The sequence below is a fragment of the Coenobita brevimanus genome, chromosome 94, assembly GCF_032717465.1.
Source record: "Coenobita brevimanus isolate Jiangsu-jjx chromosome 94, ASM3271746v2, whole genome shotgun sequence".
Taxonomy (NCBI): Eukaryota; Metazoa; Arthropoda; class Malacostraca; order Decapoda; family Coenobitidae; genus Coenobita; species Coenobita brevimanus.
Window position 1 is genome coordinate 2,381,949 of NC_137047.1, and position 9,352 is coordinate 2,391,300.

Consider the following 9,352-nt stretch of genomic DNA (forward strand, 5'->3'; position numbering starts at 1 on the left):
CTCAGAGTCAAATGAGCCGCACGCCGAGGCAACGATTTTTACCTTTAATATTACCTCACGTTAACACACAGGTCTCAAGAGGTTTCCCTGTAGAAAAAAAAAATAATAATAATAAGGCGCCCGGCGGCATCCACGTAAACTAGGCCAGTCGTCCCGCAAACTTAGATCGGTAACTTCTTCAACTTTAGACCACCAAAAATTTCCCAGTGGTGTCAAATCACCTTGCGTTGGTCACAGTAAACTTGGTTAAGGTGTAACGTGCATAATAAATAGCAAACGAAGAACTGTTACGAAATCTCCAAAAGCTGTCGATTTTAAGGCACTATCAAGTAAGCCTGATCAGGGATGCCGAGAGACAACTATATTCTCTTCACTGTAACCTGCCCTGAAATTCCCCTCTCTCTGTCCTGAATACCCAGTTGTAACAATTAACACTAGAATACGAGTATGATGCTAGTCAAAACGGAGTGCTGTTGAATGGAAGCAGAGCCGTAGCATTATCTTATTCTACCACTGAGCTACGTGATAATCCACTAAGGAACGAAATACCTAGATCGTAATGGTGACAGAACTACAGACAGGACGAAGCGAAAGGAGGGGCGGGCCAGGATAGAGAAGAGCACTAGATAGTGATGCTAGTCAGGAATAAGTGTAACGGAAAAAATGAAGAACAATTGCATTATCCTATTCTGCAATGAAGCCACGTGAATATGAGCCTCAAAAAGACGAAAATCTAGGCCAAGTTAAGGTGAAATAACTATACACGGAGAGGAGAGAGCGGAGGGAGCAAGGGCGGGCCGGAATGAGGAATAGCAGGTCCATATTTCAAAGCCGTGCAGCCCGCGGGATAAACAAGGCAACATCATCCAAAAGAATTCCCGCCACTGTTGAAGAGGGGGAGCGGGAATCGCTCTGGCGGTTCTCCAGTCTCCTTGTTTCCTATTTTTGTCTGCAGTCGCATTGAGGTGCTTGGGTGTAATTAATTTCTTCTGATTTTTTTCTTTTTTGCTTCGTATTTTGGATTTTCAAAGAGAGAGAGAGAGAGAGAGAGAGAGTCGTTTTGGCGGTTCTCCAGTCCCTCTTTCTTTTCTCCAATCCTTCACGAGGGCCTGGGAGTGATTAGTCTTCCTCTTACGCCCCTGAATTGGCCTGATAGTTTCCCCTCCCTCTAAAGAAGGAAGTGACTAATTTTTCCTGTTTCCTTCTTTTTTTTTTCTTTTCTTGGAGATAAAGAAGGAGGAAAGACTTGTTGGCGGCAGTCCAGTCTTTTTTCCTTTTTTTCCTCGAGTGCTTGCGTGCGATGTGTCTTCCTCTCCGTGGCTAATTACTTCCGTAGTTCCTTTTATTTTTCACTCATCTATCCATTATTTCTCCTCTTATTTTTGGAGAAGCGGAGGGAGGTGAGCTTTTGTACGGTTGTTGAAGAGACCAAGCAAAGTAAATAAACTTGTTTTTTTTGGCTGCCATCCAGTCACATTCTTTTTGCAGTCCATTCTTCAGAAGTGGTAAGCATTTTCCAAGCATTTCCTTTTACCTAATTACTTAGTCTACTCTTTTTGGGATGTTTGTACAGCGGGGAGGCTTGTAGGAAGAGTTGTCAGGCCGTAAGCGTCCGAGAAATCGCCCAATATATGACAATCATTTTTTTTTTTATTATTATTATTATTCTGAAAGTTCTTCACGAGCGCCGGAATGTGACACGTCTTCCTTAGTAGCAAATACTTTTTCCACGTATTTCTTTTTATTTCATATACATATGTGTTCTTTTCAGACGCATGAAAAGACTTCTGCAGCTTATGGTGGGAAGCCAGAGGTAAAAGGAGACTGGTTTTGGTGGTAATTCTTCCCTTTCCCGCCAATCGTTCTCGGATATTTGGTTCAGTAATCAATTCTGGATAGTTCCTAATTTGCTTTTCTTCCACGCATCAGTGGCCAGTCTGACTGACTGAACATCCCAGAGCCAAGCCATAAGACCATTTGGCAACAAGATAGAGGAAGGAAGGAACATCAAAGAGCTCCTAGAACAGCAAAGAAATTGAGAGACGAACTACAAACTAGAAAGGACGTTAATGTGACGAAGAAATGTCATAAGACGGACAACAGAAAACGAGGGAGACTGATGCAGAACATCACTGGAACCCTTGAAGACAAGCCAGGTGAGGAACGAAGGAGTGGCGAACATCAGTAAGCGAAGGCCAGTGTAGAAGGATGTGGGAGACACTGAGGCAAGTGACAAAGTGAACAAAAGGGAGTAGCCAGTCTTCAGTATTACGACGGCTAAGTGTAAACGCGCTACAGTTCGAATCCAAAAAGTGGCCGGAGGTTATTGCCGCACCCACAGAGGCTCCCATATCCAATGTGTGTCCCAGTGTCAGTGTCACTCACTGAAGTGAAGGGTGAAATCTGGCAAAAGTTACAACAGTAGAATTTTATGAGCAACACGTTTATGGGGAGTGTGTTGAGGGGAGGTGGGTATTAGTGATGTCTGGGGAGTGTTTGAGGTGCGTGTGGTGTGTAGCTGAGATACGGTTGAGGGGTACGTCCAAAAACACTGGGCATCTTTTGAGATGTAGGCTAGTGGGATGGGTGCGGCTACCTAAAGTGTCCCTTGTCTTGTTTTACACGCTGCCAAGCACGTAGCGTGGTTTGCTACGGCTTGAATGATCAGGACTTCGTTGGCTCAGTCTTGCCCCCCCCCCCACCATTAAAAAAAAAAAAAAGTCTGCTATCACTTTTACTCGATCTGTCTTCACCACACAGGGTAAGGAGGGAGGTCTGAGGGCACTACGGTGACTACGCAGTGTTGCAGAAAGGCACACTGCAGCTATCGTCTTCAGTCATAGTTTCGTTTCGTCACTCACTTCATTTATAAACGCTGTCTCTCTGTCGGTCCAGAGAATGAGGAGCACTGTGTGTGTGAGAATGAAGAAAAAATGGAGAGGAAGAAGAGAAGTGGAAAAGGGAAAATGCAGTGGAGAAAGAGAGAGAGAGAGAGAGAGAGATTCAAGCCAGCAATACGTGTGATGGCCGTCATTACTACCCATCTCACGCTCTGCTGGTCTGTCTCTACTCATATTTATCAACGATCTCAGCCCTCTCATGGTAGGGGCAACTTTACTGTAGTACTCTATTCCAGATTACGCCAGATGATATTATTCAGTAAACTGTCATTGAGTCGGAGTGTTAACCAGTTTCTAGGGCAAACAGGCCTCTGTAATAGTAATTATCAGAGGTAATTTCATTTTTATATTTTTCACTTCAGTATTCACTCATTTTGGTGGAATGAGAGGCACTTGTAAGTATGAAGATAAAGGTACATGCACAGTCAATCTTATAGACAACTGACGCTCAAGTAAGTTTATGAATGCTTCAGGGGTCATCTTCCTAAACGCTCCTCTCGTAGCCATTCACCATTGCCTTTGATATTCACTCGCGTTATTCTGTGTCCTTTTGTACGTGAAATCAGCAAAATAAAGTTGCCGTACAAATCTTCGGCATTTGTATATACTGTACTTCAACCGCCTCCCCCCCTCCCCGGAAAAAAAAAAAAAAAAAAATCCAGTTGTCTTGTTCTAGATGAAAATTTTTTATATCCAGTACCTCCATTTTCTTTTCCTTCTCCATAAGCGATTCTTAGCTGAGTTGGCCGATATTCTGTCACAACTAGCTAACTCCAGAACACTTTTCCTTTCTGTCTTTGCCCCTCCCTACAACCTGCATTCTTTCAAACGTGGTGTGTCTAGGCATTCTGCATATTGAATGAAAACGATTTTAGTTCACTCTTCCTTGACTTCTAGTGACACTTAAAGAGATGCTGCTGTTTCCAATCATATATGGATCAGAATCAAATACGGTTAAAATTATAATTTATTTATACCCCTTCCCTGCCTTTCAAATGAAAATATGTCTGGATTGGCTGTTTATACCTGTAAGCCATCATTCATAGCACACCTTTGGATCTCACTTGGGACAAATATCACAGGACCAGGGAAATCCAAGATATACTGGTGAGAGTAGGAAGAAGGAATGTCAGAGAAAGAGGGAGGTCTGTGAGGATAATGTAGCCTAGAGGCAGTTCTGTCATGGCCATTCCCCGTTTGAGTGTTCCCAGGAAGAAGTACGGCATTAGAAATGATAGATTCATTGATTCACCCCCCTCGTCCTTGACTACACTGGGTTAAAGGCTGATTACACCATTGGTGCTGGTCATTAAGATTTCCAGATCGCTTTACTGTTGTTGTTACTGATGTGCCCTTAGGCTCATCTGGACATGAACTCAATGGATTGCAGACTGAAACTGCTCTTCACCTGCTCTCTACCAACATCGTTTCAGGGGATACAGTGGGAGCTGGACATTTGTATACCCGGTTATGTTAGTGCCAACAATCACTACACTAATATTAATCAATGATAAGAGGGTTCTGTCCTCCACACTCAACACTTCTGTACTACATAGGAATAAAGCACGTTGCATTTTTTTTAATCACCTTTCCCCAATTTCTTAAAACTGAATATAGGAAAAACATAAGTCAAGAAATTTCTTGTTGACTGTGGTCGTCCAGAAAAAGTAATGGGTAAAGTGAAAGGGGGATCAGAAGGATAAGGCAGATACAAGGGAAAGAAATATTTTGTGGTCGTAGACAATGGTGTGGTTATTAATTTGCTGTGGGCTGGTGTTCGCCTCTGAATGTACACCCCATCATCATCTGTAGCAATCACTGCCCTCAGGCAGTACTTCTTTGATTTTCCCTGGAATGATTATTGCTTCCATGGCCGGGAGCCATCTGAGTGTGCCTTGCGCATTACGGAGGTTATTCTCTCGGGCATGGAAGCATACATTCCTTTCTCATATCCTTTGACTAACGCAAGAAAGCCTTGGTTTAATCAGGCTTGTTCTAATGCTGTCCGCAACAAGGAGAGGGCCTACAAAAGGTACCGGAGCCAACCCACCCCTGACTCACATCATCTTTACGTTTCTGCCCGGAATCGTGCTAAGTCTGTTCTTCGCTCTACTAAAAATAATTTCATCCATACTAAATGCTCTCAACTCTCCAACTCGAATTCTTCCCGCTCCTTCTGGCACCTTGCCAAAAATCTTTCTAACAACTTTACCTCATCATCCTTCCCTCCTCTTTTCTATTCTGATGGTTCTGTAGCTATTTCTTCTACTGATAAAGCAGATCTCTTCGCACAGACTTTCTCCTCCAATTCCACCTTAGACGATTCCGGTGCTGTTCCTCCATCACTTCCCCCCTCTGACTTCCTCATGGCTGACATTAAAATTTCTTCAGTTGATGTATTTTCTGCCATCACTGGCCTCAGTACTAACAAGGCATATGGGCCTGATGGGGTCCCTCCTGTTGTTCTCAAGAACTGTGCTTCTGTGCTTACACCCTGCCTAGGCAAACTCTTTCGCCTTTGTCTGTCAACTTGTACCTTTCCTTCTTGCTGGAATTTTGCTCTCATTCAGCCAGTCCCAAAGAAGGGTGACCACTCCCAACCCTCCAACTATCGTCCAATTGCTTTAACGTCCTGTATTTCAAAAGTTTTCAAGTCAATTCTCAATAGAAAAATTTTAAGGCATCTTTCCTATCACAACCTTCTTTCCGATCGTCAGTATGGGTTCCGTCAGGAACGCTCCACTGGCGATCTTCTCACCTACCTTTCAGACTCCTGGTCATCCTCCTTTCGGGACTTTGGCGAAAGCTTTGCCAATGCACTTGACATCTCAAAGGCTTTCGATCGAGTCTGGCATAAGTCTTTAATTTCCAAACTGCCCTCCTACGGTTTCTATCCTTCTATCTGTGCCTTCATCGCTAGCTTCCTTTCTGGTCGTTCTATAGCCGCTGTTGTAGACGGCCATCGTTCTTCTCCTAGATCTATCAACAGTGGTGTTCCTCAGGGCTCTGTCCTATCACCAACTCTCTTCCTTTTATTCATCAATGATCTTCTAAGCTGTACATCTAACCCTATCCACTCATACGCTGATGACTCCACCCTTCACCTTTCCATTCGGTTCCCGCAACGCCCATCTCAACAGTTACTTCAACAAACAAGGGATGAGGCTATGGCACACCTAATGTCTGACTTGGCTCGTATCTCTGACTGGGGTAAAAATAATATGGTTGTTTTTAATGCATCTAAGACTCAGTTCTTACACCTATCAACCCGACAAAATCTTCCACAGGTATACCCACTAATGTTTAATAATATTCAGCTTAATCCTGCATCATCCTTGAACATGCTTGGGGTTTCATGTACTCGGGACTTATCATGGAAAGATCATATTACATCTCTTGTAAAATCTGCTTCCAAGAGATTGGGTGTGCTAAGCCGACTCCGTTCTTTCTTTACCCCTGCACAATTGTTGACTCTATACAGGGGTTTTATCCGCCCCTGTGTGGAGTACAACTCTCATGTGTGGGGAGGCTCCCCACATACAGCTCTTCTCAATAGGGTGGAGTCAAAGGCTTTTCGTCTCATTAACTCTCCTCCTCTTACTGACTCCCTTCAACCTTTGTCTCTTCGCCGCACTGTTGCATCTTTATCTCTTTTCTATCGCTACTTTAATGGTCACTGCTCCTCTGAACTGTCTGCTTGCATTCCTCCACCTCTACGACGGGCGCGTAGCACCCGTCTGGCAGCAAACTCTCATCCCTTTTCTGTCCAACTCTCTAATGCAAGAGTTAACCGTTACTCCCAGTCTTTCATTTATGCAACAGGTCAGCTCTGGAACTGTCTCCCTCTGTCAGTATTTCCTGCTGCCTATGATCTCCAGTCTTTCAAACGCAGTGCGTCCAGGCATCTCAAAATGATCAGATCTTGAATTTGGCTCTCTATTGTATTTTGTTTTTCTCTTGGAGGGAACTGTACTGCGGGCTCATGGCCTTTGGTTCCTTCTTCCTTGCATATAAAAAAAAAAAAAAAAAAAAAAAAAAAAAAAAAATCAGTGTCCTATATGCGAGACCAGTACCAAACCACCCAAGCCACAGTGCCGCTAGAAAAATATTCAGACTATCTCCTCTTTCGGTGGCATATTTACAACAAATGTATGCCTGTCAACTGCATACGGGTCATTTAAGTAGATAACTTGTATAATATTTGAGGAGGGGAAGTTCTGTGACCTTCACCTACTTATCATACTGACAATGGTCAATAAAATTACATCACGCCATTGACATGGAAGGCTATCAATCTCTAAACCATCCACCCCATGCACTTTGGCTGCTTTCTATGATGCAGTGAACAGGATAGTAGTAGTATTCTTTACATACACAGTATCTATGAAAGAAAATGCAATATAATCACAGCAATGGGGTAGTTGTAGTAGAGAAACCCCCATTTCTCAGCTGAGCATGCCCATCAAACACAGGCAGCCAACTGCCCCTGCAAGGCTGTTCCATGCAGTGAGCCAATGCCCCCTTCTGGAATGTGGTCTGGTTCCTGAACAGACAGAGCAACAGCATCTCTCCACAGTATGCTTCACACCACCCTGCGCTTGGCTAAATGGTTACCACCCAGCATTGCGAATGGTTTTTTGGGTTACAAGAAACCATTAGGCTTGTTGCTCAATGTAAAGTCACCTAAGAAGCAGGTAGCAATATATCAAGCAAGTGGATGATGGTCGCCATCATCTACCACCTAGCAGAGGTTAAAGGATGATGTATATCCTCAGCAGCATTACATCCATCCAACCATCACCCAATCCATTATTGCCCCAACAGAAGTGCATGGGCCCAGAGCCTGAGCCTTTGTTGCCCTGACAGAAGTGTATGGGACCAGAGCTAGATCCTTTATTGCCCCAAAAGAAGTGTATGGGGCCAGAGCTAGACTATTTAGACCAGACATTTAAGGTAAGAGTGACCAGTCGCTCACCGTAGTGTTATTATGTGAGCAATAAACGCTAACCATTCCTCGAAATTTACCTTTCAGGGCTACACTTAAATGGTTGAAAACCTACAAGAGTTTTGAACCAAGCACATATGGCTGTCAAAGACTCCAAATGATGCCTTTTAACCACTACACCTCCTGGTGTATGATTTACCTCAATTGCTTAATTGGCCACATTCCTTCAGGCACAGAAAGGGTCAATAAAACCAAGAGGCATATTACGGCATCATATTGCTGTTCTCTGTACAATTTTCTTTATTCTACACTCCGCGATAGAGGCTTTTCTTATGTACACGTAAATATTTGTATTGGTGGGTTTGTCACTCGGCTTTATGGCAGGTCTTTCACATGAAATATGTACATATGTGGTATATATCTATCTATATATATATTTATATAAACTGGCTGTAAATAGAGTATCTGCAAAACAAATGAGTATAAAGACATACTAACATATTGAGAAATATCATGTTCAATATTTGCATAAAATAAAAGGCGTATGTCTATCAAATTCTTGACATGAGCTGAAGGAACAGCAACATATATTATGCTTACCTTAGAAAGTACTGTAGTTATGACAAAATAGCTAAAAGATACTAAGTGTTCAATGAATCCTCTCTTTCCTGGAAACCATAAAACTCTATGCCCATTAACACAAACTTTAATACTACATACAAGTTTGCACTGCAAACAATAAAGTTCTTTGTGAACATATACAATAAATTGTACTCGACTTGGAAGAGGGCGCCTTGGCCAAATAACTGACATCACTGCTTCTTAATTATGATATAATGACTGTACTGTAGCTGGACAGATAATTTAGCTAAAAGTGTCATCATTATATGTCATAAACTGAAATACCACGCAGTGATAACCTAAATTAATCACCGGTAAATTATGGATGAGTCTTTCACGACTGTTTCTTGCTATGTTAAACTAGAATGAATGTCACTATGTGTAATGAGATGCTGTACTGTAATGGGAACTTCAATCATTGCACAAGATATGCTAATCCTCTAAGTACAGTAACTCAAAAGTTATATACAACATGCAATGTGATACACTGGTTATATTTGTGTACTCTGCACAGCCAGTGTCACTTAGTATGCTTTGTAGAGGTATAAACTTTGAACATACAAGTCACTGCATTAATGACTTGTCAATTTTCAATACTGGTAGAGTATTACCAGGTTTTATCATCCATCAAGAACTTCCAAGACTCTTAAGGGAGAGAGGTCAACTTGTGGTCTGAGAACTTACGTACTGCTATGCATGAATCATTACGTCACCTTTTCCTTAATTATTGTACATACAGTTATATACAAATGAAATAACAAACAAAAACTCAACATGCGATGGCAATATACTGTACCAGCAATTACCTTGCCTCCGGCTCCTTCCCAGTTACTCAGGTTTCTTAAGTTCAAAAATCTACAGTACTGTACATGTGTATTTATATATT